The sequence below is a fragment of the Mustela lutreola genome, chromosome 12 (assembly GCF_030435805.1).
Source record: "Mustela lutreola isolate mMusLut2 chromosome 12, mMusLut2.pri, whole genome shotgun sequence".
Taxonomy (NCBI): Eukaryota; Metazoa; Chordata; class Mammalia; order Carnivora; family Mustelidae; genus Mustela; species Mustela lutreola.
In genome coordinates, this window is record NC_081301.1 from 43,385,626 (window position 1) to 43,409,430 (window position 23,805).

The 23,805-nt window shown below is 41.0% G+C and overlaps 1 long non-coding RNA gene across 2 annotated transcripts in view; it reads left to right on the plus strand.

The window, feature by feature from the left end:
* The first annotated feature begins 498 nt into the window (after positions 1 to 498).
* Positions 499 to 23,805, plus strand: part of LOC131812615 (uncharacterized) — a 322,153-nt gene continuing 298,846 nt past the window's right edge. For both annotated transcript variants that reach the window (XR_009346419.1, XR_009346420.1), the window contains exon 1: positions 499 to 573. This is a non-coding gene — a long non-coding RNA (uncharacterized LOC131812615). The remainder of the gene's footprint in view (positions 574 to 23,805) is intronic.

Below are 23,805 nucleotides of genomic sequence, written 5' to 3' on the forward strand. Positions count from 1 at the left end.
ACATGGCTTCAAAGGTATAACACGTTTCCTTTTGAAGGATATTTCCAGTTTAAAAGAAAACTCCGGGAGAAGTAAGTATTGAAGCCAAAGGAGGAAGTCCCCAGGAATGAAATGCCAGAGGGCAGTGTAAAAAGTTTTGTTTCTGTTTTTTTTTTTTTTTTTTTAAATCTTAAATTATTATTATTTCCTCCTGTCGTTTATACCGTGTAGCAAGTTTTGAGCGGCACCTCCCCAGGGTCCTTCAAACTCCGCCCTACAAGGAGGGAGGAAGAGGCATGGGGGCGGGGCTGAAAGGTCGAACTCTCCAATCACCAGGCTGGTTCCCTGGTAACTAGCGCCCCCCACCTCGCCCCGGGGAGGGGTTTCCCCAAAGTCAACTCATTAACAGAAACTTAGTTGTGGTTGAAAGAGGCTTGTTATGAATAACAAACACCGCTCCCTCTCACCTGTGTTCCCCTTACCCTTTAGGAAATTGCTGGTTTGCACCCTGGCCCGGTACTGGGAGGCACTGGCTTGGGGTGGGGAGCGGGAGGGTTGGGCAAGGGGAGACCGAGGAAAAGGCAACCGCTCCAGGTAGGTGGAGGGAGGTAGAGGTTCTCAAAAGCCAGGGAGTTCACGGGGCGTCTGGGGCTGCGCGGGGCGAGGATGTTCTCACACCTGCTTGCCAGAGGCTTCCAGGTTTCCAGAGAGGACCCAGCTGGTTTGGGCCACAGGTACTGAGCTCAACAAGGCAGTGCTCTCTCCGGGCTGTGTCCTTGAAAGTGGCCCCGCTGCGGGAACAGTGCGGGCGACGCGCGGGGCAAGGCCTCCATAGCCTGGGGCTCACCGGTGGGGGTCGACGCCCGGTCCCGGCCTCCGGCTGACCTCCTCCAACAGAGACAGCTAAAGGCTTTAGTAACTATGCTGGGAATGGGAGGAAGACCCAATATTTCTTACTCTACGTCACAACATCACAGGCTGCTTTCTCTGAAAGCCTCTGTGGATGATTTTTGCCTCTCTGGATCTGTCCTTAAGAGAAGGTTGCTTCAGAGCCTTTATTCGTATTTTTTTGAATTATTTTGAATGTGATTATTGTTCTGTCAGGAAACTATAGCTTTTACTTTACTTAATTGACTTGAGAGGAGTTTGTTGCATTGTGAAGTGTGATTTTTATTTGGACTTAGGGCTAAAGTGCTTCCTGTGCGGAACAAATCTTTGGTTTTGTAATGGAAGTCAATGAAAAAATAGGTTTTGATTAAAAGAAAATTGCTTTATGGTCAATTTTTTTTTTTTTTTTTTTTTTTTAACAAGAATCGGGACAATTGCATTAGGTGAGATTGCCCTGTGTACCTGAATACCTACTCTCCAAATGTTATTTACTCTTTACAGGATAGCTAGTTTTCAGTGTTCTCTCGATCCTCTATGTTTACCTTCTCCAGACTGTTACGAGTTTGATTCCCTAATTATGCAATATTCAAGTCAGATAATATGAAGAATGTAAAAGCATTTGGGAACTGTAGTACTGTAAAAATGTAAGAGAGTATTAATATTATGGAGACTCCCTCCTCTGTATATTCTATGTCATACTTAGGTTCTCAAGAGGTTTGGAAACATCTTTTATTTATTCTTTTTTTTTTTTTTAAGATTTATTTATTTTAGAGAGAGAGAGTGTGTGCATGAATGGTAGGGAGGGAGTTTGCAGGGGGAGAGGGAGAGAGTCTCAAGCAGATTCCCCACTGAACGCAGGGCTCAGTGGGGGGCTCGATTCCATGATCCTGAGATCATGACCTGAGCTGAAATCAAGAGTCGGATGCTTAAGCCACTAAGATGCTCTGAGGTTTGGGAATATCTTAAGGATATTCTAATTATATACTATTCTCTGCCTAGAAAGAATCCTACCCAGAATTTTGGCCTCTTTTCCTCATAGCTTGAGATGAGTACATTAGAATGTAATGTTTCCGATTATCTGTCTTCCGTAAGTTCAGAGCCAGGGGGTCGAGCTGAAAGTGGAGAGAAAGACCTACCTGGGAAAAAATATCTTGCCTGACCATTTTCCTTAATGCTAATTTTAAGCAGACTCCTGAGCTGTTTTATCCATATACTAGATTTTGGTGATGACCTCTCCTCAAGGTGATTTTAAGAGCAGCGTAAGGATCATATCTCTTTCTCTTCATTGTTTTTTTTTTTTTTTAAAGACTTTATTTATTTATTGGACAGACAGAGATCACAAGTAGGAAGAGAGGCAGACAGAGAGGGAGGTGGAGGAAGCAGGCTCCCTGCTAAGCAGAGAGCCCGATGCGGGGGCTCCATCTAGGACCCTGAAATCATGACATGAGCTGAAGGCAGAGGCTTAAGCCACTGAGCCACCCAGGCCCCCCTCTTCATTGCTGTTTTAATCAGCTTGCTATCAGGAGATAGAATTCAGCCTAGATGACAAATGAAGGAGCCCTAATGCAGTGCTTACTTTCAGCTTTAGCAAAGTTGAGGCACCCAAGGCTAGCAACAATGGGTAATTAATTGCCAATCAAAGCACCCAAAGGACAAGGGAAGGAAATAGTATTGTGGTTAGTCAAGTAACTACTAGAGCTGCCTGGCTTTAGCTGTGATAGTGGAAGGAGACAAAAGCAGAGTCTGAAGGTGTCAAGCAGTAGGAAGAGAGAGCTCAGCTTCCCTTTCCACTGTCTCCTATTGGCTGTACCCAGTTAGAACCTAGTTGGCTAGAAAGCCCAGCTCCTCCTGCAAACAGCAGGTTTCAACTTGCTGAAGACACAAAACAAAAAGAGGTAGGGAGTAGACTGGAAATAGGGAAATTTAATGAACAATAGCAGTCTCATTGTTCTTTAGAGTGACCCAAAACTTTCCCCCCATTTTCCTAAACCAGATAATACCTTTTTATAATGCAACACATTGAGTTGTTATTGATTCTTTAAGTTAGAGTATATTTGACTATAACCCATGAGTGTGGTGACTGACCTGAGAAATATTAGTCAAATCAAACCTTTCCACATGGACAAGCTGGAGTTTGGGAATTCTAAATGACGTAAAAATATTTTATATGTGATTTTGTGTTCTTTGTCATCAGAAAAAATATTTGGATAGTGTATTTTGCGGGAAAATAGATTATTGGTATCAGTTGTGATACGTTGTCAATTGTCTACATGTGAATAAAGGTTTTTCAAAGACGGCATTGCAATGTAAGCCTATTCATCCCAGAGATTTTTGACATTGTGATTTCAATGTGACTCTTTGGACTGCGGAATTAAACTTTCTGCTGTTATTAAAAATATTACCAAATGTGTAAACTAGTTTTGTGCTTGACTTGGACCATGTACTCTTGCTGAACCTCACTCTCAGGGATGTATTGTAGAGTGACGGTGAGGGATGAGTGAATTTAAAAAAATGCTAGCCACATTAAAAAAAAATCCACAATATCAAAAGACAGTAGTGAAGTGGCTAGATAAATAAAAGTGTCCTGCTTATTTGCACATTATTCTCTACCTAAATTCTGCAGGAGTTTGGGATCACCATAGGAATATAAATTGGTTAAGTGCTTAATGACTAGATTGTAATACTCCCACTTGTCTCAGTTAGACAATTTGGCTTGAAGGAAGGGGAGATCACAAGAGTCTGTAGCTTATTGTACAATAGAGGTTGGCAAAGAACTATGGTGGTGACGGTGATGGTGATGGCAGAAGTATGGGGATTTGGAAGGCACCGTGGACATGGTGTGCTGGTCAGTGTGTGAGGGTTGGTAATGATGGTGAGGGAAACATGGATGGAGATGGATACAGGGATGATGGTGGTGGTGGTGGAGTTGGCAACATTAGTGGTCGAACTGTTCTCATTGGTGGTAGCGCTGTTGGTGTTTGCAGTGGTTGAAGTAGTAGTGAAGGTTGTGGGTGGGGGAGATGGTGAGGTGGGAGTAGAACTGACCTTGGAAGTGAGGTTGTTGGGGGCGAGGAAATGGGAAGGTGATGGTGATGATATCACTAACTCTAAAAATGGTGGTGGGGCTTTATGAAGTGACGTGATGCCACATGACCTTTGCGTTTTTGTTTTTTTTTTTTTTTTTTTTAATGTGCCTTTGGTTGGAAACAAATAATGAAGTGCAGTAAATTTACTTGTAGAGAGTTTTGTCAAACTAAGCACTCACTTTGCAGATGCTCTTTAAGCTTTTCCTTAATTACAGATATTAGCATCCCACTGTGCCAAAAAGCACCACTCCTGTCAATTTCAACACAGTACACAAGTTCTTCTGATAAATATTATTCAACCCCAATTATTGGAAACTTTTAGAGTAAACCTGGCTTCCCCTATTCGATACAGTGCACTTGAAACTTGATTTTTATCTTGAAAGTGATGCTATTTAGTCAGGGATTATCTTTTATCTCTGTTTGCGAAACAGCTGGAAGTGTAGCTACTGAGATTTGATATTTGTCTTCCTGCACTTGACTGCCAAGCAAAATCATTTCATTTGTAATCAACAGAATGTACCTTCATGAATTAGCATAAATGTATACCACTGAAAAACTGAATCTATAAGCTTAACCTTCTAGTAGATAAAGTATATGATCAGTTTTTTTGTTTGCTTCTTTTTTGTTTTTTGGAGAGACAGAATTTTCTTTCCTTCTTTAACTCTGTATTTGAAATTAGGCCAAAATGCTCCGAGTAACATTTTCCTTTTTCATTGTTTGAAGTAAGCCTCCTTCCCTCTCCCTGGTGACATGTGACTTTTCCAGTTATGAGACACATTGATTCTAGAGATCATCAGGAACTCTGCTCAACAAATTTGTGCTGCTTAAACAATTAAAATATATTTTCCTATTTGATATATAGTTGAGACTATCAGATAGAAGAACACATTTAATTACTATGGCTTGTATTTACTGGATATTTGCTGTGCAGCCATCACTTTTCATGGATTATTTCATTGTATGTTCATCTTACAGACAAGAAGACTGAGACTTATGGAATCATACTAGCACAAGGCTTAGCCAGGATTTGGACCCAGCTGCCTGCTGGAAACCACACTCTTAACCATTGTGGGACACTTCCTGTCTGGTTGCTGACAATGTAGAATTTAGCTCCATCTTCCCTTTTTCCTAGAAAACCAAGTCGATTTGTTCTTTTACAGACTTCCGGGTTTATTGGAAAAGAGCAAAGATTGCCTTCCAGGAGACATGGAAACCATATGTAAATTACCTATTTTACTCTTGAGTTGGGAGATATTTATATGAAGAGATTGGACTGGGAGCTAGGCATCCTTGTTCTATAATCTGATCCACATGATCATGATTTAGTCTCTTAATGTGGAGACTGAGCCTTTTGGAGGCAGAGGCTCTTTTCCCTCATCTGCCAAGGAGAGAAGAATCTGCCATACCCATCTTAGATGCAACGTTTTGTAAAGACCAATCACTGTAACTAATTCCTTACTGGACCACTGCAATGATGTTTAATCAGTCTTCTTTCCTTTGATCTCCACCTTGCAAAGTCATTCTCTAAACTTTTGCCATGATACTTTTTCTAAAATGGAGCATTACTCTTGGCTTATCTGCTCAAAACTTTGTTATCTATGGGGTAAAGTAAAAGTGCTTTTCATGATACTCAAGGTGCTTCATCTGGTCTCAACCTAGCCTTCCAATCATACCTTTCACTATTTCCCTTAAGTAGCCTATTTGCCAGTTAAACAGGATTATTTGCTGTTGCATTATTCCATGCTTTTGTGCCTTTGCTCATACCTTGAATTGCTTGTCAGTTACTTCCTTAAATATTTATTGAGCATGCTATGGCCTGAATTGTGTTCTCCCTCGCCCGCCTAAGCTCATGTTGGAGCCTTCACCTCAAATTTGACTATGTTTGGAGATAGGGTTTTTAAAGAGGTAATTAAGTTTAAATCAGGTAATAAAGTGGGGCCCTAATCTGATAGGGTTGTTGGCATTATTAGACCCAGCAAGAAGGGAGAGCACAGCATTTTGCCATCTATAAGCCAGGAAGAGAACCCTTGTCAGAACCTGACCCTGCAGGCACCCTGATCTTGGACTTCATCCTCCAGAATTGTAAGAAAATAATTTTCTGGTTAAGTCACCCAGTTATGGTATTTTGTTAAGGCAGCCTCAGCAGACTAAGCCTAGGGCCTCTTGTTAGGGATGTGAGTCTGAAGGGAACAAAATCCCTTCTTCTTTTTTTTTTTTTTTAACATGTAATGTATTATTTGCCCCAGGGGTACAGGTCTGTGAGTCATCAGGAAATCCCTTCATTTTTGATTCTGTGACCTGGTGAGTTTTGCTGGCTGGTGAGTTTTTCCTCATTGTGTGTTACTGGTCTTGGTTAATCTCTGAGCAGAGGACTTTCCAGTATGTCTCAGAACAAGGCTCATTTATGATCAATATTTTGAGAATTATGGGAAGTGTTCCGAAAGAAAGACGTACAGTTGTATATGCCCTCTCCTTGTTGAAGGTATCCGCTTGAGTGGGTAAATGCAGACTGAAGAAGACCACATTTTCTGTTAGCTAGTGGTAAGATGAACAGCTGAAGTGATCATCCAAATGATTGGAGTGGTCTGCTATTTCAGCAAGAATATGTGTGAGGGGAGCTGTGTTAAGAGGATAAAGAAAGGATGGCACATTATCTAATGAATTATTTTAGAAAAAATGGAGCAAATAAAGTAACTATACTTGAAATGTTATTTTAGACAAGTCTTTTTATTTTAAAGAGAATTATGTATTTTTCCACCTCACCCTGGCTTTACACTGCCATTTTATTTGACAGAGCATCCGTCCTCCTTCTCTGGAATCATGGTGGGAAATTAATCTAAATTCTTAATTGCAATGTGTTAGTGTTAAGATGGGCAAATTGCCTCCAATGTGGTTGTTATTAAGAGTGTGGTTATAGCTTTATACAATAAAACCTCATTAGTGACATCTTCATCCTTGGGAGATTAGCTGAATTGTTTCTTACACCTCGGTGAATACATTTTATACAGGTCATGGAAAATTATGAAACTGATTTACACTTCTAGTACATTGCTGCCTCTGCTTCCAAGCCTTTTACAAGCAGATATGTAGTCGTAGGAGAATAGAAACATAGGAGATTCCCAGGAAGGTTGGACAGAGATAGTGACACTCATGCAAAGTTTTAAATATTGATCTAGATTTCTCTAAACATGTTAACAAAGTCCCATGAGAGTCCCAGGGACAAGATGTTCCCACTGTTTGACAGAGCAATTACATCTTGGTGTTATGTGAAATAAAGTACATATTTAGTAATGATTTAGAATAATATTGAGTACTTTATAATTATTTTAAATAATTACATTTATTGTACACTGCTATGTCCTAGGAACTTTCCTGATTTTTATAGTAACGTTTCCAGGTATAAGTATACTTATTTTACAGAGGGGAAACTGAGGGCTGGAGAAAGAGAACTTTTCTTGAAAAGACAGGGGTTGCCAAAGGTCCTAGAGCTTGTAGTTGGCAGGGATGCCGTTTAAAGCCAGCCCATCTTTTCATTCCACCCCATGGCTCCCCTGACTGGAATCCTATTGTTACTCGGTCATTTTTTAAATAGGAGTTGGATCTTTGTGTTGCTTTACAGCAGGAACTCAAGCAGCCGAACCCTCTAATGGACTCTTTATCTTCGTAGATTAGGGCAATCTTCTTTACACAAGAGCCACTCACGGGTTTGATTAGCGTGGTCCAGGCTCTAGGGTACTAATCAACTCTTGGCATGTTGACAGTTGAGTTTGGAGGCGTCTAAAGCAGACGACCAGTCTCAGGAGCATGGGGGCTGCTCCTATTCAGACCGCCCGCATGGTTGGAGCTGTCTGTAGAGCTAACTCCCTGCCCTTCCCTCAATAATAGTGTTTCTTGTGGCTTTCTCTTTCAAAGGATGCTAGAACCATATTCAGCAATGGCAGGGCAGTTTTGTTATGATCTGGTTGGCTGCTTCTTGATATCCTTATCTGTCTCAGGCCCTGGATCCCATTCCACTCATTCCATTCTGCCCTAGGTAGAAGCTTTCTAAGGAGTCTTTGCCCAGAATTCCAGGAACTTTGTATCATTGCAGCCAGACAGCTGGTCCTTCCCTTGTTTCGTGTGAAAGATTGTTTAATGGCCATGATTTCTCCCACCCTAGTTTGTATTCCGCTTTGCAATTTGACTTTGCTGCTCTTCTCATCCAGAGCTGGGGTCTATTCCTCCACATCCTTGAGTTTGGGCTGGCTTTGTTAATTGCTTTGGTCAGTAAAGTGTAGTGGGAGTGATAGTGTATGATGCCCATCTAGGTCACAAGAATCCTGGTAGCTTCGATCTTTCATCTTCACGGACCACTGGCCTGAGACCACCGTAGAAGGAAGCCTGCAGAAAGATGAGCCATTAGAGACCAGGACACCCCTGCCCATGCAATGCTAACTTCCATACGGATGTGAGGTCTTCTTAGACCTTCTAGTCCAGCTGACTCTGCAGTTGAATGATGCACCTAGGCAATAATCATCAGATGAGCTGCCCACCAACACACATAATCATAAAAAATACCAAGTCATTATTTGCTAAGTTTTGGGTGGTTTGTTAAAAAGCAAAGGCTGACTGATACACTATGTTCTCTGGTTCCAGTAATTCTGGAACTGAGTTTTCGCAGATGAAAATGAATCATTTGGAGTGAGTCATCTGCAAGGATGTTTCCATTGCTAGTGTGCTAGGCATTACAAGGAATGGAGTGAGGAAAAGTATGGAAGTGAGAACACAGAAGCTGATCGTGGGAAATAGTAGGCTATGTTAAGAAAAATCACTTTGCTGGAGCAGAGTCTTCAGAAATAGGATCTAACTCTAGAAAGTAAGTTAGAACTAAGACTGAGGAAGGACGGGCATGCCAAGGTGGTGAATGTTCATTTTGGCTGTTCACCTATGAAAAGACTGTAATGAAAACTGGAAAGGAGAAAAGGAGCTTTCGTGGACATTGGCAAAAGAGCCTGACCTGGCTGATAAGATCTGAGGGAGGAGAGTGGATGTCCATGGGAGCACAGAATTTTTGCCTCTTTTGTGGATTAGGATAGAGCTCAGACTGCGCACTGGTGAACTCTGGGGTAGCTGAATTTGTGGAGGCCAGAAAGTTCCCGCCAAATCCCCTCAAGTGAATTTTTGCCAAAAAATCAGTAAGACCAGCTGTTTGATCCCAAGACTATGCTAACCACCACATAGACACCATCTGTGTATAATGAGGGAGCACTCTGGTAAGGATTTTGAACTGCGTTATTATTCCACATGTTGTCTAGATTGGGTTGTGATTATAATTTTCATTTCTTAGCAGAGCCATGGGAAATAAATGCTTATAAATATAATAATTTGGGGCACCTGGGTGGCTTAGTCAGTTAAGCGTCTGACTTGATTTCAGCTCGGGTCATGGTTTCAGGGTTGTGAAATTGAGCCCTGTGTTGGGCTCTGCAGCAGGTGTAAGAGCCTGCTTGGGATTCTCTTTCTCTCCCTCTGCCCCTCCCCCATACCCCTGCTCACGTGCCTGTGCTTGCATGCTCTCTTAAAAAAAAAATGTACACATACATACACACACACATACAATAATTCATAAGAGAAGGCTCAAGCACAGGGGAAAGTAAGAGTCAGTTATGAATGAAGCTGGCATTAAGTGTTAAGAGCAGTGCAATATTGACTACCTTATAAAAGGAAAGCCTTAGGTGATGAAAGACTAGATACTGAGGCTTTCTGAGAAGGAAATTTACTTATGTTCTCCCAGATCCCATTTGGCATTTGCTTGGCCTTTCCTTTGGAAGAGGAGTTGCTGATCTTATTGTTCTGATTTCATGTACAGATGAGGCCAGTGGACCTCTTTAGATCAAACACATAGGTGTGACTCTCTTCTGGTTTCGTCTCCTATTTGGCATCAGGGCAAGATGGCTTAGCTACCCACCTGCTGGCAGAAGCCCAAGACACCCAATATTCACCTCTTTTCTCCCACTTGTGTGTACTCAGGAACACTGAACTCATTCTCCCTCTGCCCCCGCAATGGCAGGCTAGAGGTAAGATTCAACTTTGAGGGCGCCTGGGTGGCTCAGTTGGTTAAGCGCCTGCCTTCAGCTCAGGTCATGATCCTGGAGTCCCAGGATCGAGTCCCGCCTCGGGCTCCCAGCTCCATGGGGAGTCTGCGTCTCCCTCTGACCATCTCCTCGCTCATGTTGTCTCTCACTGTCTCTCTCTCAAAAAAATAAATAAAATCTTGAAAAAAAAAAAAGATTCAACTTTGAAGATTGGCTCTAGGCTTCTGTACCCAAGCCAAGGGGTTCCTACTGAGTTTATCAAAGAGATGTATTTTGGTGGTTGGGGTCCAAGCCTGATGAATAAAGGAGTATGACATTGCATTTTCTTTGTCATTGGTGCTTGAGCACACATAACCTCAACACCTAATAGAAAGGTGGGTAAGGGCGCCTGGGTGGCTCAGTGGGTTAAGCCGCTGCCTTCGGCTCAGGTCATGATCTCAGGGTCCTGGGATCGAGTCCCGCATCGGGCTCTCTGCTCAGCAGGGAGCCTGCTTCCTCCCCTCTCTCTCTCTCTGCCTGCCTCTCTGCCTACTTGTGATCTCTCTCTGTCAAATAAATAAATAAAATATTAAAAAAAAAAAAAAAAAAAAAAAAAAAAAAAAAAAAAAAGAAAGGTGGGTAAGAGTTGGCTATTCTTGGTTCCTTGATTAAATGTTATCTAATGGCACCCAGATCTCCTTCTTACTTCTAATAGACATTGGCTGCAATGAAGTTGTGCTTCCATAATTAAGGAATGAATCTAAGGGTCAGATTTCTTAAGGGTAAGAAATCCTAGAGAGGTATTTTTAACCCAGGAACTGAATAATCCTACCACCACTGATCTTTTAAAAAGGTCACCTGTAATGCTGCCATTCATTGGGAACAACTTGGGAGTCACTGGGACAGAAAAGGACCAAACCACATACAGTAATTAACACAAAGACTGGTGGTTAATTTATTTTCTGTTATGTCATTTGGGTTGCTTTCTATTGTAAGTAATAGAGAATCCAAACTCAAATGACTTAAATAATAAGCCATTTATTATCTGATAAAAAAGTTTAGAATTAGGCATGTCCAGAGTTGGCTAATTCAGTGGCTCTATGACATCATCAAAGACCCAGATCTTTCTTTTTCCTACTCAGTTACTCTCAGTGTGTTAACTTACGTTGTGTATCTTTTCTGCTAATATATGCCAGTTTTTCTACAATCAAGTTAAACACAGAACAGTATCCAGAGGCCATAAGAGAAAGATTCCTTCTTTAAGGACCTTTTAAAGAATATGGAAAACTTCTCCAGCAACCCCTTTCAGACTTTTGTCCTGACTCATGTCCAGGCTTGTGTTGAATTCCGTCTTCTAAACCATTAACTGATAAGAGAAAGAGAACTGATAAAATTACCTCAGATTAATCGAGGCATTCTCTGAGCCTTGGGAGTGGCCCCCTCTCCTGAAGCACCCAGCTGCCTGAGAGCCATCCTCAACTGAGGTTCTGTAAAGAAAAGGGAAGGGAAGGAATGACCCTTGTTCTGCTATGAATGATGACCAGTTACACAGTTAAATCTGGCACAACCCTAGCATAATTATGAAGCCAGTCTGAACTCTTTGTCTAATGTGAAGGGATTCTGCATTGGTTGGCCAAAGTAACAAATCACCACAAATCTAGCAGCTTAAAACAACATAAATTTAATATCTTACGGTTCTGGAAGTCAGAAATCCAAAATGAGTCGCACTGGGCTGCATTCCTTCTGGAGGCTCTAGAGAAGAATGGATTTCCTTCTCTTCTCTAGCTTCTGGAGGATACATTCCTTGACTTGCGGCCATCTTCAAAGCCAGTAACATGAGAGAGCATTCTTCTCATGCTGGCCTCTCTCTGGTTCTTTTTTTCTGCTTCCCTCCTCCACTAATGATCCTTGTGATTCCATGAGGTTCATTGGATGGGTCTCAAGGTCATATGATTGGCAACCTCAATTTCACTTGCAACTTTAGTTGATCTTTGCCATGACACCTAACATATTCTCAGGTCTGAAGAGTAGGTATGGAGACATCTTGGGGGTGGGGATTATTCTGACTACGACAGATACCATTTTTTACCTCTCAGATGCCAAGAACTCCTATGGTGGTGTCTGTGGGAATGAACACAAGTTTTGGATTCAAAATTCACCTGCTCCACTTATACATGGTATATACACCGTATGGCTATGCATACTTTGACAAGTTAGAACTTCTTTAAGATTATTTCATCATATATAAAATGAAATTCTTATTATTCATCTCAAAGGGAAGTTGCAAGAATTAATAAGACCTTATATGGAAAATGCCTAACAGTGTATAGCTAGGAATAGATCTTCAGTAAGATGACATTATCACCATTCTTTTCATTTCTGAAAGCCTATGAATATTATAACCATTGCTTCTGTTACTAAAGATATGGATTCTCGTGCTAGCCTTCCTGGCCATGTAATCATTGGTTGGCTATTAATTTTTTTTTTTGTGATTAAGTTTCTTATCTGTAAAATGTAATAAAATCCTCTTCAGGAAGAGGAAAGATAAAATCACACAGCATATATTTACTGCCCAGAGCAGTTCCTGATGCATGGCAAGTCATCAGTTGACTTCAGTTCACCTCCTTTCCTCAAAGCCTGTTCACGTGAAAGCTCCACAACTCATTCCTACCAAGGAGGTAGTTCTCAAACTTTAGTGTATGCAGAATCATTTAGAAAGTTTGTTTAAAAAAACAAAACAAAACACTTTTTGGGTCTTCCTCTAGGCCTACTGAGTCAGGCTTTTGGAATGGGGAGGGGTCTGGATAGTGGGAATGAAGACACAAATAACTAACCAGACTTAAAAATTTTTTCTTTTTTAATTTATTTGACATACAGAAATCACAAGTAGGCAGAGAGGCAGGCAGAGAGAGAGGGGGAAGGCAGGCTCCCCACTGAGCAGAGAGCCCTATGCGGGGCTTGATTCCAGGACCCTGAGATCATGACCTGAGCCGAAGGCAGAGGCTTAACCCACTGAGCCACCCAGGTGCCCCACTAACCAGACTTTAATGTTGTATATTTCACAGAAATACTTGAATTTTCACATTGAACAAAGCATCATGTTTCTTAAAAAAAAAAAAAAAGAAAAGATTGTATTTATTTGAGAGAGGGTGATAGAGAACATGAGTAAGGGAGGGGCAGAGAGAGAGGGAGAAGCAGACTCCCTGCAGGGCAGGGAGCCTTATGTGGGGCTTGATCCCAGGACCCTGAGATTATGACTTGAGTTGAAAGCAGATACTTAAGTGAATGAGCCACCACTAGATCTTGCCAATGTTTCTGAATTGGAACATATGTCAGGCCAATAAGGCCTGATAAGGAGGAGAAAGAAGACCAGTGATTAAATTGAGTTACTTAAGAGTTGCTATGTCCTTATCAATTTTCCTTATCAACTTTGTCCTCATTAATGGGGAAAGTGGGAAGTTGGTGGTAAAATATTTAGCATTAGAGTTCAGAGATTTCACATAGATGACCCTTGTTGATACTTCTTTGCTATGTGATACAAGTATGTAGTATTATCTCATCATGTTCTTCACTCTACGACTACTTGATGGTGCTTTATGTGTCTTTCCATTAGGAATGTTCTCATACAAATGAAGAGAATGAAAGAGTGTAGAAAGAAGCTGAATGTTACCTTCCATTCTTCTGCCTGCTCATCCCTTCCTGGCACGTAGCCTCCCATTTTTTTTTTTTTTTAAAGATTTTATTTATTTATTTGACAGACAGAGATCACAAGTAGGCAGAGAGGCAGGCAGAGAGAGAGAGAGAGAGAGGGAAGCAGGCTTCCTGCGGAGCAGGGAGCCTGATGCGGGGCTCGATCCCAGGACCCTGAGATCATGACCCGAGCCGAAGGCAGCAGCCCAAACCACTGAGCCACCCAGGCGCCCCGCCTCCCATTTTTTTTTTTTTTAAGTTTTATTTTATTTTATTTTTTTCAGTGCTCCAAAATTTATTGTTTATGTACCACACCCAGTGCTCCATGCAATATGTGCCCTCCTTAATACCTACCACCAGGATCATCCAACACCCCCTCCCTCCAAAACCCTCAGTCTGTTTCTCAGAGTCTCATGGTTCATCTCCCCGTCTAATTTCCCCCAACTCACTTCTCCTCTCCCTTTCCCATTGTTCTCCATGTTATTCCTTATGCTGCACAAGTAAGTGAAGCCATATGATAATTGACTCTCTCTGCTTGACTTACTTCACTCAGCATAATCTCTTCCAGTCTGGTCCATGTTGATCCAAAAGTTGGGTAATCATCCTTTCTTTCTTTCTTTTTTTTTTTTTTTTAAAGATTTTTATAGATTTATTTGACAGATCACAAGTAGGCAGAGAGGCAGGCAGAGAGAAAGGGGAGGAAGTAGGCTCCCCACTGAGCAGAGAGCCCGATGTGGGGTTCGATCCCAGGACCCTGAGACCATGACCTGAGCCGAAGGCAGAGGGTTAACCCACTGAGCCACCCAGGTGCCCCAGTTAATTATCCTTTCTAATGGAGGCATAATACTCCATTGCATGTATGGACCATATCTTCTTTATCTATTTGTTCATTGAAGGGCATCTTGGTTCTTTCCACAGTTTGGCAACTGTGGCCATTGCTGCTAGGTAGGCTCCCATTTTTATTGCACACTGATCTCCACCCAAATAATAACTTCACTTTCAGTATGTAAATATACTAAGTGCTAAGACTTCAGTTTTTGTTGTTGTTGTTATCAGGAATATTAAATGCAAAGGAGCAAATTGCCTCATTCCCGATAATATCCAATAGACATTTTCTCAGGAAGTTTTTTTTTTAAATTACAATGGCTGCTTAAAGGAGAAATTTAATTTACCCCTGCTATTGGTTATGTGTTTTGTTTTGTTTTGCTGGATGAAATGGGAGGCCAAAGTGTGAACAGGGAAAGGGACACTAAAGCCGGCCTGACTGATTTCCCAGGTTTGTAGATTCAGAAGGGATTCTTGCTCTTCAGTTATGCCTGGCTGAAGATAGTGCATTTTCTTCTATGATGTATATGTCACTTTTCATTAATTCTGAGAGGCCTGTTCCTTTAGAAACCAGGGTAAACAGAGTAGTGTATTGGATTAGATCTCTACCGTGAATAAATTTATTTTCTAGCAAGTGTAAAAAATGAGCAAGGCCAAAACCCCCCAGAGCAGAAAATGTCACAGTGATTGCTAATACATTACTGCACAGAGAAAGGCCTAATAAAACCCCTATTAGGATGTCATACCTGCTTACGACTGAATTCTCCAGAAAGTTTATTTGATATGTCTAAGCCAATTATCAAAGTCTTAGTGATAAGAAGCAGCTCGCTGGGCCTGAATGTGTCAGAATAGAATGACTAAATTGTGGGAATTCATGGGCCTCTGCTTTGAATAATTAACTTGGCTCTTTGTAGAATGCATACACTTTGGAAACTAATTTTCTCTTTGCACAAAGCATTTTGCCCTTGTGCTGCCTTTGAAAAGTAAACTGTTTAGCTGTAAGGTTATTCCCTTTTTCATTATGTTTGGCTTGAGCTTCCTTCCCTATCTCTTGGCCCACCCTTCTGCTTGCTCTTTGTCTTGGTGGCATCATTTTGACTAGACCCATGTAGCCTTCAACCGGAAATAGGACACACAGCGATGACATTTCCTCTGAATGGAAATTAAGCCTTTGCTTCGCAATAATATTATAATGCCTTGCCTGTTTTTGTGTTTCCTATGGCTAAAACGCCAACTTTATTTTTAAAGGATTTGAAGTTTTGGATGTCCCCCCACCCCCACCGCCCTAGAACAGAAGCAGAAGTGTTGGTTACACAAATAATTCTGTAGATAAAAGCAAGAATTGATCTACATTTATTTGGAATGACAAAGTCAGTGATTTGGACCAGACTGGGTAGCCAGTTTGTTCCAACAACCGGGCAAATCAAAGGGTCTTTTCTTCCTCAGAGGATTCTCCCCCCAAAACGGACCAAACAGATACCTTGTTTTAGCGATGGGTAGACACCTGTTTCCCAATCTTTAAGTTGTGGCGTGCCAGTGTATGGGTTTCTGTGTGCACAGATGGGCCTCTTGTGTTCCCACTCTAGCTCCAGGGTGTATCCCCCAGCTGGGTTCATCAGTTACGTACTGAAACCATCCTCTTGCCTGGCTCCTTTAGAATCTATCTGTCTGCCGCTGAGAGAAAGGAATTGCTAGAAAACACGGAGAGAGACCATCAGGGCAATGGGTGGTGCTTTGCTTGATTCATGATCTAGGACTTGACATTTCTTCTCCGCACCTTTGTGAGGTAATTGTAGTTAGCATCTGGTGGCTGTACATCTGGCAAAATGATCATGAAGATTAATGAGAATTTAAAATTCTTTGAAAGAAATACAGTGTTGTGTGTAGTCTTGAGTTATATTTATGGATGCCTTATTCCTGTGTAATAGAACAAGTTCCTTCCCACTCTGATTCAAGGAAACCTGCTTAAGACGACTGGCTTTCTCTCAGAAGCATTGAATTCCTTTGCCTCCTGTGCTGCATTCTGGCTTGTACAGAGAGCTTCTAACACAGTCTTAGAGGAAGAATTAAACCTTACCTTAAAGTCAATTGCCAAGGGGCGTTTGGGTGGCTCAGTGGGTTAAAGCCTCTGCCTTTTGCTCAGGTCATGATCCTGGGGTTCTGGGATTGAGTCCCACATCGGGCTCTCTGCTCAGCAGGGAGCCTGTTTCTCCCCCTCTCTCTGCCTGCCTGTCTGCCTGCTTGTGATCTCTGTCTGTCAAATAGATGAATAAAATCTTGAAAAAAAATCAATTGCCAAACTAAAGGTTTTGGATGTGGCTGCTTTTCTTTTGCGTTCACACAAATAATCACACAAATACGGTAAGGGAGTTTGCGCTGAGCTAGATCGCTGAGGGAACCTCTGTGAAGACTGATTTTCAGTGTTCATAGCACTTGCCTAAATGGAATGGCATGTGACTGTGTGTGGAAAAGCACACCAGTGTCTCTCCTCTTCCCTTCTATGCTGACTTTAAAATGTCCTGTCTGGGCTCTGAAATTTTCTTGGAGTAACATTTCCTTCTCCACTTTTGTGTACACTTTTTGCTGAGATAGTGGGTACTTTAAAATCTCTCTCTCAGGAAAGAAACAAGGCAAAGAACAGAAGCTTCTGGATTCTTAACCACTGATAAGTGTGTCCACTGGTATGGTCTTCAAGGAGAGTGAAAATAGGAACAAAAGCTTGAAAATAAGATTAGTCCTTCTTATTTAAAAATGAACTTGCAGGGGGAGGTTGGTGGTGATGGTCATAAAAAGCAAATAAGAGATGATAAGATGTCAGAACTCCAAAAACGAGTGATGATCACTGCTCTGAGAACTTACTTTCTAAAGAAAGCCTCCTACATCTGCACAAGTGTCTCTTATACATATGCTAATCTGCTCCACTGATAATTTTAGCTTTTGGTTTGTTTTCTTCCTGTCATTGTTTTATGTTCTTATTTGCTAGACTTCATATGCACATCTGGGGAGGAACACACTTGCTTATCATCAAGTCTGGGGTGGGGTATGTTGGGAATACGTAATAGTCCTTTGCACTAGATGTTCCCTTTCACGAAGTAGAATTTGGTGAATGCTTTTGAATAATAGCGGTTTTGGGTGAATGGAAGGGAGTACAGTATAGATTTATATCTCCATTCGCCTTAAAGCATTTAAATATTTCTGGACATAATGACTTACAAATTCTTTCCTCTCTTCTCTAAATAGATCATGTTAAAAGGAAATATTTGAAGTGTGGCATGGCAGTGGATTCCTGAAGCATTTATCCTTGGGTTCCCTTTGCACCTGGAAATAGAGAAACGCTTCTCTCCTACTATGGCTGTAACAAGGATTCTTAGGTCATGCCTAAAGCAGCTCTCAGAGGCCGATGAAAACCTTGTGTTGAAAACAGGCATACCTCACCCAAATTCTTTGAGAATGTGACTTATCAGATGGCATTGAGGCACACAAATCCACATGCCAAGCCCTGCCCCTTGTACAACATGGATCGAGTGGTTCTTCTATCTGTCTAGGTCTTGCCTCCCTTGGAGAGCTAAGTCCGCCTCCTGGGTTTCTCATCCTTTGCTTGGTTGCCCCATGGAGACTCTCAGCATCGTATTTCATTCCTCTTTCTGACTGGTTATCCTTATCATTCTCAGCTCTTCCCACTTTCTGACTTGGCCCCTACTTACTTTATTATTTTATTTTCTACTCTCCTTCTGCCCCCCCAGCTCCCGAACTTAAATTCCATTGGCCGAATCCAGCCAGAAGGCAAGGGTGCCCACTGAGGCTGTCCATGTGGGTTAGCCTCCTAGGTTACTAAGCAGGCTGTGAAAGTGTGAACAATGAACCTGAAGAGGCCAATGGAAGATATCTAGCCAATGGGACAAAATGCCCAGCATGCAGAAACTATTTTTCTTCAGACCCTCTGTCTACTCTTGCTTCCATGTATAAAATTCTAAGCACATTTATTTTCTCTTTCTCTTGTTATTTTTTTTAGTTACCATTTCTCAAAAGACCAGAGTGCTCAGAGTATATAATCTATGTTGATTATTATCTGAAGACATTCAGATATCTAGACCTTGACTCTACTCAAAAAAAGAAAGTTTTCTGCTTCCTCATCTATACTCAGTGACTTCCCTTGCTGAGGGTCAGTGTTATATCATCTTTCTAAAGTAGCTGTCTCAGTGAAAAATCACTTTATAGTAGGTTGCTTTTGCTGTATAAGACCCTCCTAGGATTTGGTAAAGTGGAATTTACTTGGAAGAAGACAGCATTCTCAGTGATCCCAAGAGATGAGGGTTATCGCTTCTGTGATGGGTACCTCTTCTGCCTGAGAAATGCTGACTGGAATTCTTTTGATTCTTTTAGTTTTAAGACTTCTCACATGTATCTTTACATAAATAGGCTTGGCATATTTGACTTCAAACTTCTAGAAAAGTCCCACTCTGTCATTTTGCTTTTATTTATTTTAAAATTTAATTAAGACAACTTTGGTCTTAAAGTACATTAGTTTGCTTGAGTTTTAGTCTGACAATTGTTTATGAAAGTATCATTGAGTCAGAATTTTCCAGGGTAGTGGTTTGCTTAATTAAGTTCACTAAAAGTTTATTTATTTTTGTTTGTTTTCTTGCAAGGCAAATATTAAAACAACGGGGGAATAGGGAACGCTGAAGTCATGTTTGTTTTCACGGCACTGCATCCTAAACTAAACCAGTCTCATTTCGATGACTTGATTTTTCAGTGTATGTTGGGGTGACTGGTGAGCTCTTTGTCTTTTGAACAAATTGGTCTTCGGGAAAGTTGATCTAGGAGTTTGAATGAAATTGTGATACGTAAAAAGAAAGGAGAATTTTAGATTTAAGTTTAGGTGATATGCCACAAACAAGAAACATTAGGAAGTGTATGTCTTCAGGGAAAAAAAGGAAGGAAAAACAGAAAATTTTTATGTGTAATATTTGCATTTTAACGTTTGTGTGTTTACTGTAATAGCTCTCATTTGTCCTATTACATTGGTTTGCTTTCTTATAGTTTCTTTCTACTTTGGAGACACCATTTTTTATGAAATCCTAACCAGGCCTTGTGTTTTAAAAAAAAGCCATATTTATTGGTCAGATATTGCTCTACAAGAAAGATGTAGATTGCTCTACAAAAAATGCTTTTTTTTTTTAAGATTTTATTTATTTATTTGACAGAGAGAGAGAGAGAGAGAGAATGTGAGCAGGGAGGAGAGGGAGAAATAGGCTCCCCTTTGAGCAGGGAGCCTGATGCAGGGATTAATCCCAGGACCCTGACATCATGACCTGAGCCAAAGGCAGATACTTAACCAACTGAGCCACCCAGGCGCCCCTTTGTTTACTATTGTTGGTAATAGGTTATGGGAGGAAAAAAGTCCCCAGATTGTCATAACGAAGTAGATGGGAGGGAATGAAGAAAAAAAGATGGACTTTTTTTCTTTTCAAATTTTATTTTTTTATTTCTTTAATTTAGATTCTATTAGTTATGATGTATTATTGGTTTCTGAGGTAGATGTCAGTGACTCCTCAGTCTTATATAATACCCAGTGCTCATCAGTGTCCATCACCCTGTACTCCGTCCCTCTACTTCACTCCCCTCAGCGACCCTCAGTCTGTTTCCTATGCTTAAGAGTCTCTTACAGCTTTTCTCTCTCTCTGATTTCATCTTGTTTTATTTTCTCCTCTCTCCCTCTATGATTGTCTGTTTCGTTTCCTAAATTCCATATATCAGGGAGATCATATAATAATTGTCTTTCTCTGACCGACTTATTTCAATTTGCATAATACCCTCTAGTTCTATCCACATCATTGCAAATGACAAGATTTCTTTCTTTCTTTCTTTTTTTTTTTTTTTTTTTGATGGCTGAGTAGTATTCCAGGAACAAATGCTTTTAAAGACAATCCTAAAATATTAGACTAGAACTCTGTTAGAACCTAAGGGTTGGGAAATTTGCTTGGAGTTTGTGATGAATGTTATCTGCACCACATATAGTTCATACAGCTCCAATTTGGAAGATATAATCTGGCTCATGGTCTAGCTGAATACATATTATAATGGATGGCATTGGGTTGGGTTGTTTTAAGATGGCAAGACTGAACACTGAGCTTATGATGGGGACATTTTAAGTGATGTGGCAGGAGAATTCTCTCAGTGCTTTATCAGAACAGATAGGGCTTTCTTAGCCTGAGAAAACTCTCCTTATGGACTTGGCTAATTCCTAGGAAGCTCTGCATCAAAGGTTCTCCTCTTACTATAGAATCTTACAGCATGAGCTTTGGGTATTTAACCTTATGGATGCATCTTATTTTCCTTTAACCCCCTTTCTACATGTATTTATTAAATTTTGTATTAAGAAAGATTTGTGTGAGTGGAGAGTCTTGCCTAGAAGTATGATCATGCAAAGCTTCTGGGTTCTCTTTTGTGCCAGTTCTTTGTAGAAAATCGGACTTAGAGTCTAATCCTTCATAGGATGGACAAATGATGTGGCATCAGAACAAAGCTAGTAAGTTCACAGTGTGGATTTTGTGCTCTGTTTAAATTAAATCCAAATCTTCCATGCTTATTAAAAATGAAGCTCTCTTCCACTTGGGAATCAAATACAGTCATAGCTACTCTCTTCTTGGGATCTAAGGAAGGATGGCAAATTCTCAGCCCATTTGCTTCTTAAAGCATTTTTGAGTGCATGTTTTAAAAAAACCAAATAGGAAATCATCATTGCCTAATTAAAAATTGGATAGCGAAGGATTTTTTAAAAATCGTTTCCCATTAAAGATACATATATATCCATGTATCGTTGATCTTTAATATTGAACGTTATCTGCTTTGTGACAGTTAGATGATCACTGTAGTGACCTGTAGGAAGTCAGGTTTACCATATGAAGACAGACTAAGGATCAAAAAACAGAGAGAAGAATATCGTGAGCAAATAAGAGTTTTCTTAGGCATTGTTCTATCTGATACAGGGATAAAAAAAAGTCACAAAATGAAATAAGAAAAAAATTGCATCCTCTTGTGGGATGCTGTTTCAAACAAGTAGGAGCAGGAGGGCGTTCAAATCTGGGAGGCCCATCTGGGCTGCAGCAATGGGGCTGAATCACCACTTCTCTTATCTTTAAATAAGTTCTCCATCTAGAAGCTTTTGTAAAGCTAGAATGCTGTTTGTTTATTTAAGGAAACTCATTAGGTATGGACTCTACACATATCTCTTAGCAAATCTGAGACAATCTTGCTCAGAGCCTTCCAGAATTTATTTTCCTTTTTAAATCTGCGAACAGACCTAGTGGCTCTGGTTTTCTATTTCCTCCCCCTGGTCATCTATTGTCAGTTCAGACTATTTGACTGCTTTCCTCTAATCCAGAGGGTCGCAAAAGCATTTAATTTCAAGCAGGTGGGATTGCTCAGCTATCCTGCCAGTGTTTAGGATGGTCAGGCTCTCGGTTTTCCTTGTGCCCTATGGCCAAGGTGCTTATCTGCTATGAATTGTGTTGGGTCACTCACTGGAGCAGAATGACCAGAAATCCCCTTGTTCTCAGTGCTCAGGTATGACTCATGACCATGAATGAGGACCAGGATGGCCGGTGTTTTTTCGGCTTATGGCCCATAGTTCTGTTACCCTTGTAGCTTCTTGACAAGGGCAGCAGGTACTTAGCAGATTCCAGTTGCACATATAAATGTGCATTGAGGCCCTCGCAAAGTGTGACTAATTCTTTACGTCTTTAATCATACTGCAGTTTTGCACCTATTTGTATGATTGACTGTTGTCCACTTTAGCTACACTTTGGAATCACATGGAGACTTTTATAAACTATTCATGCATGGGCCTCACCTTCAGAGATTTTGATTTGATTGGTCTGGGGTTTTCTGTGCACTGTGGATTGTCAAAACTCCCTGAGTGGTTTTGTAACCAAGGTAAAGATCTCCTGTGATAGGCTGTATACTCCGTACCATGGAGGGGCACATCTTTTTCTGCTCGCCGTAATATCCCAGCACCTCATTTAGTGCCCAGCATCTACAGGTGCTCAATAAACGATTATTGATTGAATGAATGAAAATTTGAAAACATGGCTTCTAACTCTCAAGGACAGAACAATAAACAGATATTAAATGAATAGAGCTTTTTCTGAAGATGGTTCTAGTGTGTTACCTGTGATCAAGCTCAGATGGCCACGGCCTGGCCTTCAAAGACCCCACCCCCAAAACATCCAGTGATCATCTCAGGGACCACAGGTCTCCTGGTCTCTGGGAGTTTTACAGCCGCTATTCAATGCTGGCCTAATTCAGGATGGATGGTCTGGTGGTTGAGTGGATAAAACTCTTGGAAAAAGAGATTTTGAAACTTAACAGCTCTTTCTTTAAACTTCTAATCAAAAGGAAAATGTTAAAGCTTGAGATTTTGTATGAAAAGCTGCTTGACTGTTAATTAGGTGAACATTAGGAGGAAAAAAAAGAAGAAAAAAGAAAGTGGTATCCTCAGTAAATGAGGAGAAAAATGCTTGCACAGTAGTAGATCAGCAGGTAATTGAAAGATGAGAAAAAAATGAGCGGGGGGAAATTCAAGACTAGGGTTATGTGATTGACCAAGAAATGCAAATTTTCTTTCTTTCTTTCTTTTTTTTTTTTTAAAGAAAAACCTGAGTTCTTATTTTTCACAGTGTCTTTTGGAAATGATTGAATTGAAGTGAAACATAGGGCAGTTGGAAAAAGATACAACCTGAGTGGTGAGATTTAGAGCTGAAATGTGGATTCTGATCCTCCAGCACTTAGCTGTTTTGCTGGGTGACCTTGAAGTTCTTCCCTTCCCCTTGGTGGCTCCTGCCCGTTCGCCTTCACGGCTCCTGAAATGTTAAGTCAGCACCTGGCTTCAGTCTTGCAGCTGTCTCTGATGAAGAAAGGGCAACAGTGTGGCAAGCCCTGGGGGGAAAGGCTGCTGCCAGGGGTCACCTGCTGCCAGAGGTTACCTGCCACACCAGCATGGAAGGAACGTCAACCCAAAGTTTGCTTCTATAGCTTATAAGATGGGGGTTGTCATTCAGAGGCCGGCCCCTAGCCGGCTTTTCTACCACCTTCCTCTCTTAAAGATGTGAGAGGAAGACTTACCCAGGCATTTCTACAGTGTTGGACAATGCACTAGTCTCATAAAGGAAATGAAAATGAAAACCCTTCATGCAGTCATCCTTAGGATCAGCAGTGTTGAAACTGTTCAGCCTACAAGCTGGAGAACATGTGTCTGCTTAAATGTCTCCATGGAGAGAAGCTTC